Source organism: Penaeus vannamei, chromosome 9 (assembly GCF_042767895.1).
Source record: "Penaeus vannamei isolate JL-2024 chromosome 9, ASM4276789v1, whole genome shotgun sequence".
NCBI classification, from domain to species: domain Eukaryota; kingdom Metazoa; phylum Arthropoda; class Malacostraca; order Decapoda; family Penaeidae; genus Penaeus; species Penaeus vannamei.
In genome coordinates, this window is record NC_091557.1 from 47,613,929 (window position 1) to 47,621,428 (window position 7,500).

Here is a 7,500-nt window from a genome sequence, read left to right on the forward strand (position 1 = left end):
CGAGGACCTCGGCTCGGTCCTCTCGGCCCAAAACCGCTCCGTTTCGGCCCTGGGAGCTCGGCGCATCCCTACGAAAGCAGAGCCGAGCTTGCACTGGTCTTTGAGGAGGCGCTGGGGACTTCCCGATTCATCTCAGGAGGCTTATTCAGAGGCGACGAAGACGAAAGACAAGAAACAATAAAAAAATCCGACTAAACTGGTGCTTCAGAGTTCAGTGTCACGGCGCGCGAGTCATGCCACAGCGCCGGGCGTCCTTTGGCCGAGAGGGACGCCGCTCACCTCGGCGCCCTTTGACACTCACAAAAATGCAAAACGCAAGCCAGAGGAAAGCATCTTGCGGGGCTGCAAGTCTATCTAAGGAGGGCGTTTTGTGTCCGAATGATGATGAACTGCAACGTCGATCTGGACAACAGGAGCCAAACCTTCAACAGATCACTTTTATATTTCAAAAATACGTGACAGGAACGTCAGTCAAGATAATTACACGATTCGAGTAAAATAAATTGCAAGTGGAATACTTACCAAGATAATAATGAAGGAATTGGTCAACGAACAAATTTAATCTGAGATTCTTCTCTGATTTTATTTATCCATTGATCCTTTTCTTGGATATCGAAATTAAATGAACGAAGCTTTGAGGCTGAATAATAACCGAGTGAAACGTCGATCAAGATAAGGATCACCGCGCCGGGCCAGCTGATTCCCGCCCGAAGCTTAATCACTTACTTGTCCCAGAAGCAATCAAGGGCCTGGCGGAGGAACCTGCGGGAAAAAAATTATATATGAATATCATTATTCACAAAATGCATGTAAATCTTAAATAAATTCATAGTTAGTGCAATTGCCGGCGGTTATTCTACATATGTTACAAATGAACTGAAATGATACACCAGAGGCACTGAATTTAAACTAATATTCCTCTGCCCACATTCTCTTTTCTGGAATAAGAAAACAAAAAGAAAATTTGGTATGCGTGAATTTAGCGATCTATCAATCTTTATATCTAAATCTATCTATCTATCAATCTTTCTATCTATATCTATCTATCTATCAATCTTTCTATCTATATCTACCTATCGATCAATCTATCAATCTCTCTATATCTATCTATCTATCTATCAATCTATCAATCTCTCTATCTATATCTATCTATTAATCTATCAATCTTTCTATCTATATCTATCTATCTATTAATCTATCAATCTTTCTGTCTATATCTATCTATCTATCAATCTATCAATCTTTCTATCTATATCTATCTATCTATCAATCTATCAATCTATCAATCTCTCTATCTATATCTATCTATCTATTAATCTATCAATCTTTCTATCTATATTTATCTATCTATCAATCTTTCTGTCTATATCTATCTATCTATTAATCTATCAATCTTTCTGTCTATATTTATCTATCTATCAATCTCTCTATCTATATCTATCTATATCTATCTATCTATCAATCTATCAATCTCTCTATCTATATCTATTTATCTATCAATCTATCAATCTTTCTGTCTATATCTATCAATCTATCAATCTCTCTCTCTATATCTATCTATCAATCTATCAATCTTTCTGTCTATATCTATCTATCAATCTTTCTATCTATATCTATCTATATCTATCTATCTATCAATCTATCAATCTCTCTATCTATATCTATCTATCTATCAATCTATCAATCTTTCTGTCTATATCTATCAATCTATCAATCTCTCTCTATATATATATATATCTATCAATCTATCAATCTTTCTGTCTATATCTATCTATCAATCTTTCTATCTATATCTATCTATCGATCAATCTATCAATCTTTCTATCTATATCTATCTATCAATCTATCAATCTTTCTATCTATATCTATCAATCTTTCTATCTATATCTATCTATCAATCTATCAATCTTTCTATCTATATCTATCTATCTATCAATCTTTCTGTCTATATATATCTATCTATTAATCTATCAATCTCTCTCTATATATATATCTATCTATTAATCTATCAATCTTTCTATCTATATCTATCTATCTATCAATCTATCAATCTATCAATCTCTCTATCTATATCTATCTATCTATTAATCTATCAATCTTTCTATCTATATCTATCTATCTATCAATCTTTCTATCTATATCTATCTATCTATCAATCTTTCTGTCTATATGTGTGTGTGTGTGTGTGTGTGTGTGTGTGTGTGTGTGTGTGTGTGTGTGTGTGTGTGTGTGTGTGTGTGTGTGTGTGTGTGTGTGTGTGTGTGTGTGTTCCCACTGCTATGTACTGTATACAGATATGAACCCGGACCAGTGCCTGCATCTGAGCCACTGCCAACGGTTCATGGTTCGAGTGCTATCCCGTGTGGGCGTGGGGTTACCCCCCCCCCTTGCACTGAAGCTGTCCCTTGCGGCGTACCCTTTTCCCCTTCCTCCCATCCCCTGTCCGTGGGCGTGGGTGGCCTTGGTACCGTGGGCGGGTCCGGCGGCGAGTGGGGGGGGCGGGGGAGGAGGGGGGGGGGAGGGAATCGCCTGGCACCTGTTTCCTAACTTTAATCCGTCCGATTTCTATCGCTTTTTCTCCCGTCGTTTTCATGTCATTTCTCCACTTTTCCCTCTCCCATCCTTTCTTTTCTTTCTCCTTCCTACCTCCTCCCCTCATTCTCTTCATCTATCGCCCTTCCCTCTCTTCTTCTTCTTCGCCTTCTTCCTCATCGCCCCCTCGCCCCCCCTTCCTCCTCCGCCACAGCGCCACGCACGCACGAGGAGAGACTCGCCAGAGGAAGAGCGCGACGCGGGAGACTGCGATCGCCGCGGAAGTCGATCCCTGGCTCGGCTCTTGTGCCTCGGTCTCTATCCTGCTCCTCCTTTCGCCTTCGTGGATCCTTTTTTTCGGTCTCTTCTTATTCCTCCTCACCGACCTTCGGAGTCCTCGCCTGTCTCTTCGTCTTCGTCTTCGTCTTCGTCTTCTTCTTCTTCTTCTTCTTCTTCTTCTTCTTCTTCTTCTTCTTCTTCTTCTTCTCCTTCTCCTTCTCCTTCTCCTTCTCCTTCTCCTTCTCCTCCTTCTCTTTCTCTCTTTCCATCTCTTTTTCTTTTTCCTTCTCTTTATCTTTCTCTTTCTCCTTCTCCTTCTCCTTCTTCTCCTTATCCTCCTCCTTCTCCTCCTTCTTCTCCTTCTCCTTCTCCTTCTCCTCCTCCTCTTACTTCGCATTTACCAAGCCACACGCGCGCCCTTGCTCAAGCGCTCAAAAGTCGGAGGGAAATCGGTTTCAGAATCGATCGGGCGATACTTTACCTAATCCCTCTTTCGCATTACAACAGATGTCATACACGAAAAATAAACTGTTTTAAGAACGAGCGAACGTTATGGAGACAAGAGAATAAACGTAAAACACAACGCAAACAAAACCAAATGAAGAGGATGTACATAACAAATAGAACAAAAAAGACAAGCAAAAAAAGCGTTTGCGCCATTTATCAAACCTAATAATACTCGAGTGGAATTATTTGCGACGCTTCTTTCGCAGACACGACCGAGGGAGGCGGCCATAACGTCCGAGACACGGCGAGCGAAGCGCCAACACGTAGCACACGAAAAGAAAACAATATAAGATAAAATACTGATAAAATGAAACAAAAAAAATCTTGAAATACTAATAAAACGATAGAAAAGAAAACAATATAAGATAAAACACTGATAAAATGAAAAAGAAAAAATCTTGAAATACTAATAAAACGATAAAAAGAAAACAATATAAGATAAAACACTGATAAAATGAAACAAAAAAAAAGCTTGAAATACTACTAATAAAACGATAAAATACAAGATACTGATAAAATGTACGAAGTTGCTGCAGGAGAATGGAAATGACGACATTGGCACCGACTGAGAAAATTAGATATAGGGGGGGAGGGAGGCCACAAGCGCAGCGGTAATAAAGATGAGGATGAGCAGGTGGATACACAACAAGGATAAACGAAAATAAGTTAAAAATAAAAAGAACACTCCTGCCGCCGCGTTGATGCATTGTGGTCGAGTTGCAGACCTTGAGTTTCAGGGGGAGGGGGAGGGGGAGGGGGAGGCTGGGGTGAAGAGAGAGGATGGGGAGGGGAGGGGGAGGGGAAGGCTGGGGGTGAAGATGGGAGAGAGGGAGGGGGAGGGGGAGGCTGGGGGTGAAGAGAGAGGATGGGGAGGGGAGGGGGAGGGGGAAGGCTTGGGGTGAAGAGAGAGGATGGGGAGGGGAGGGGGAGGGGGAAGGCTGGGGGTGAAGAGAGAGGATGGGGAGGGGAGGGGGAGGGGGAGGCTGGGGTGAAGAGAGAGGATGGGGAGGGGAGGGGGAGGGGAAGGCTGGGGGTGAAGAGAGAGGATGGGGAGGGGAGGGGGAGGGGGAGGCTGGGGTGAAGAGAGAGGATGGGAGAGGGGAGGGGGAGGGGAAGGCTGGGGGTGAAGATGGGAGAGGGGGAGGGGAGGGGAGGGAGGCTGGGGTGAAGAGAGAGAGGGGGATGGGGAGGGGGAGGGGGAGGCTGGGGGTGAAGAGAGAGGATGGGGAGGGGAGGGAGGAGGCTGGGGTTGAAGATGGGAGAGATGGAGGGGAGGGGGAGGCTGGGGGTGAAGATGGGAGAGGGGGAGGGGGAGGGGGAGGCTGGGGGTGAAGAGAGAGGAGGGGAGGGGGAGACTGGGGATGAAGATGGGAGAGAGGATGGGGAGGGGAGGGGGAGGGGAGGCTGGGGGTGAAGATGGGAGAGGGGGAGGGGAGGGAGTACAGACGGAAGGGGGAGGGCGGCGCCGAGAGGAGCAAACGGGGAGATGTTTCAGGAAGAACTGCGAGGAGCTTAAACACGGCAAGAGCAAGTTGCCTTACGCGGATTTACATTAGTACGCACACACGCACATACACATATATATGTGTGTGTGCGCGTGTATACATGTGTATGCATATATGTATATGTGTATATATATTTAATCATGTATACATATATCGATAGATAGATAGATGTGTGTGTGTGTGTGTGTGTGTGTGTGTGTGTGTGTGTGTGTGTGTGGTGTGGTGTGGTGTGGTGTGGTGTGGTGTGGTGTGGTGTGGTGTGGTGTGGTGTGGTGTGGTGTGGTGTGGTGTGGTGTGGGTGTGGGTGTGCGCGCGATAAAGCATTTCGTTCACAGCCTTAGGAGTCTCATAAACTGGAATCCTACACCAGTATACCATTCATCGCGCGTCGTCCTCCGCCTCCTTCACTTGCCAGCGCTCTCAAAGGCCAAACTCGACGACGCCGCAGGCACTCGCTCGCCGAAGGCGTGCGTGCCTGCGCGCGCGTGCTTGCGTCCGGCGCCCTTGAGCGGCTGCGTCCCGACGGGGCCTTCGGCGGGGGTCGCCAAGTCCGATCCAGGGATGCAGGTCGGGCGAGGCCGACGCCCGACGCCACCTGCGCGGCCTTGGGCGCCGCCAGTCTCTGGGGACGATTCTCGGGCGTGATGTCAGAGACGCCGGCGCCAGACCCCCCCCCCCCTACGCCCCCGCGCTCCTGCATAACATCCTTCGCTAATCCCCCCTCCCCCTCCTCCTCCTCCTTCATGTTCTTTTCCTTCTTTCTTCCACTTCTCCTATTCTTCTTCATTTATTTCTCCTCTTTCTTCTTTAATTTTTACTCCTCCTTTCTTTTTCTTTTTCCTTTAACTTTTCTTTCCTTTTCCGTTTCTTTTTCCTCTTTCTTGCCCTTCTTCTCCCCCTTTCTTCTTTTCCTTGTCTGCCTTCCTCCTTTTTCTCTTCCTCTTCCTATTATTATTATCCTCACGGCGATCATCTTTCGCCGTCCTTATTCATTTCTTTGTCATTATCATTATTATCTAGTCCTATTTTTTCCATCTCCATTATTATTCCGTCGCAGCCAAGCCTTTCTCTCTCTATCGTTTTCTTCTCTTCTACCTTTGACGCTTTCGTTATATACTTATTACTCTTATTTTGTTTTACTTTCTTCTAAATTTCACCTTTTCCTCTTCGTATTTCTTATTCAATTCATCCTTCTCTCTCGTACTGATTTTTGTTTGTTCGCTCCGTCCTTTCTCATTTCTCCCTTCTGCTTCATCTTCACTTTCCTCCTTAAATTCAGTTTCATCTTTTATCTCTGAATATTATAGTCATGATAAAAAAATGCGGTAAAGCATTATTCCATCTTTCATTTTTTATCTCTAATTTCACTTTCCCATTTTCTCTCCGTAACAACTATTTTGACATTTCTTGTCTTATGAACAATGCATCGTATCTTTCGTTTTTATCGTTTTCCTTCTCCTCCTTAGCGTCATTTTCTGCTTCTCCTCCATTCTTTCTTCTTCATTGTCTTCCCTCTTTATCCGAGCCCACCCCTTACCCCCGCCGCCCCTCCCAGGCTGCCACCGGCCGGGCTCGAGCGCGGCTCCGTCCCCTGAGAAGCTCAATTAACGGCCTCCTCGTTGGCGCTTCACTGGGCGTCGGAGGCGGACGTCAACTGCGGCTTCCAGAAAACATTTACTCTTCCCCTGTGCTTGGCATGTGGCCGTTCCTCGCGGAGTGACGTCATAGCTCTAACACGCAGCGAATCAACGCAAACAGGCGGAGGAAAAACCGCCGCCCCTAAGCGCAGAGCCTCATGACGACGCAAAAGCGCAGACGGAGCTCCCTGCGCGGCGCGAAAATGCCCAGCGGCGGGCGAGCCGCTCGATCAACTGTTCGCCGTCGGCTCCAGTGAACATTTAAACGCGAAGATCGCCTTTGCCTTCAGCGCGGAACAGGTGAAGCAGGTGAAGCTCTCGCGGGCCAGGGGTTCTGCAGCGCCAGATGCTGCGAGGTAATGAAGCCTGAAGACGCCAAGGTGATCCGGCGGGTTCGGGTCCACAGGGCGTGGGAGGCATTTCGCTCCCGCACGGAGGATATGCAACCGAAGGAGAGGAGGCGACACAAAAACGAGGAACTTTTTAAGAATCACACAAATCTGCTTGTTTTAACGACACGCCGGACCCAGCTACTCGACGCTGTGATTTGTTCCGTCATATCTACCCCACAGAACAAGAGCAGCATCGCGACAACACTAAATCTCAGATTTAGTGTTGTCGCGCACCTTTTTCTCACAGCTTAACACCGCAGCTCCTCTTAATGGAGTCACGACGTCCCATAGATGAGACCACTCTTGCCGCGTCATCACCACCGCTGCTCGGGCTCGGAATGCGTTCCCTTCGCCGGACATGCGGACGGAATGCACCCAACCCTATAGGGAACGCGCGGAGACCATCGCCGAGCCGCCCTCCCCGTCCGGAGCGGCGACCACCGCCGTCTTTGGGCGTGATCTGACGGAAGCAAACGCCGTCCTCGGCTCGTCAGTCGCCGAGCACGTTCGTGAGAGGATCGCACAGCTGGCTAGAGACACGAGTACGAACACCTAGAAAAGTGACAACAATAATGGCAGGGTTCGAGCGCCATAATTATGAAAAAGAGAAAGAGAAAATGGAAGAGAGACTTGTAATATCACACTCAA

At 46.9% G+C, this 7,500-nt stretch overlaps 1 protein-coding gene across 2 annotated transcripts in view; it reads right to left on the reverse strand.

Annotated features, from left to right (window-relative positions):
• Positions 1–7,500, reverse strand: part of LOC113823404 (uncharacterized) — a 162,746-nt gene that overhangs the window by 95,570 nt on the left and 59,676 nt on the right. For both annotated transcript variants that reach the window (XM_070125890.1, XM_070125889.1), the window contains exon 3: positions 727–762. The gene's annotated coding sequence lies outside the window, so the exon portion shown is untranslated. The remainder of the gene's footprint in view (positions 1–726; positions 763–7,500) is intronic.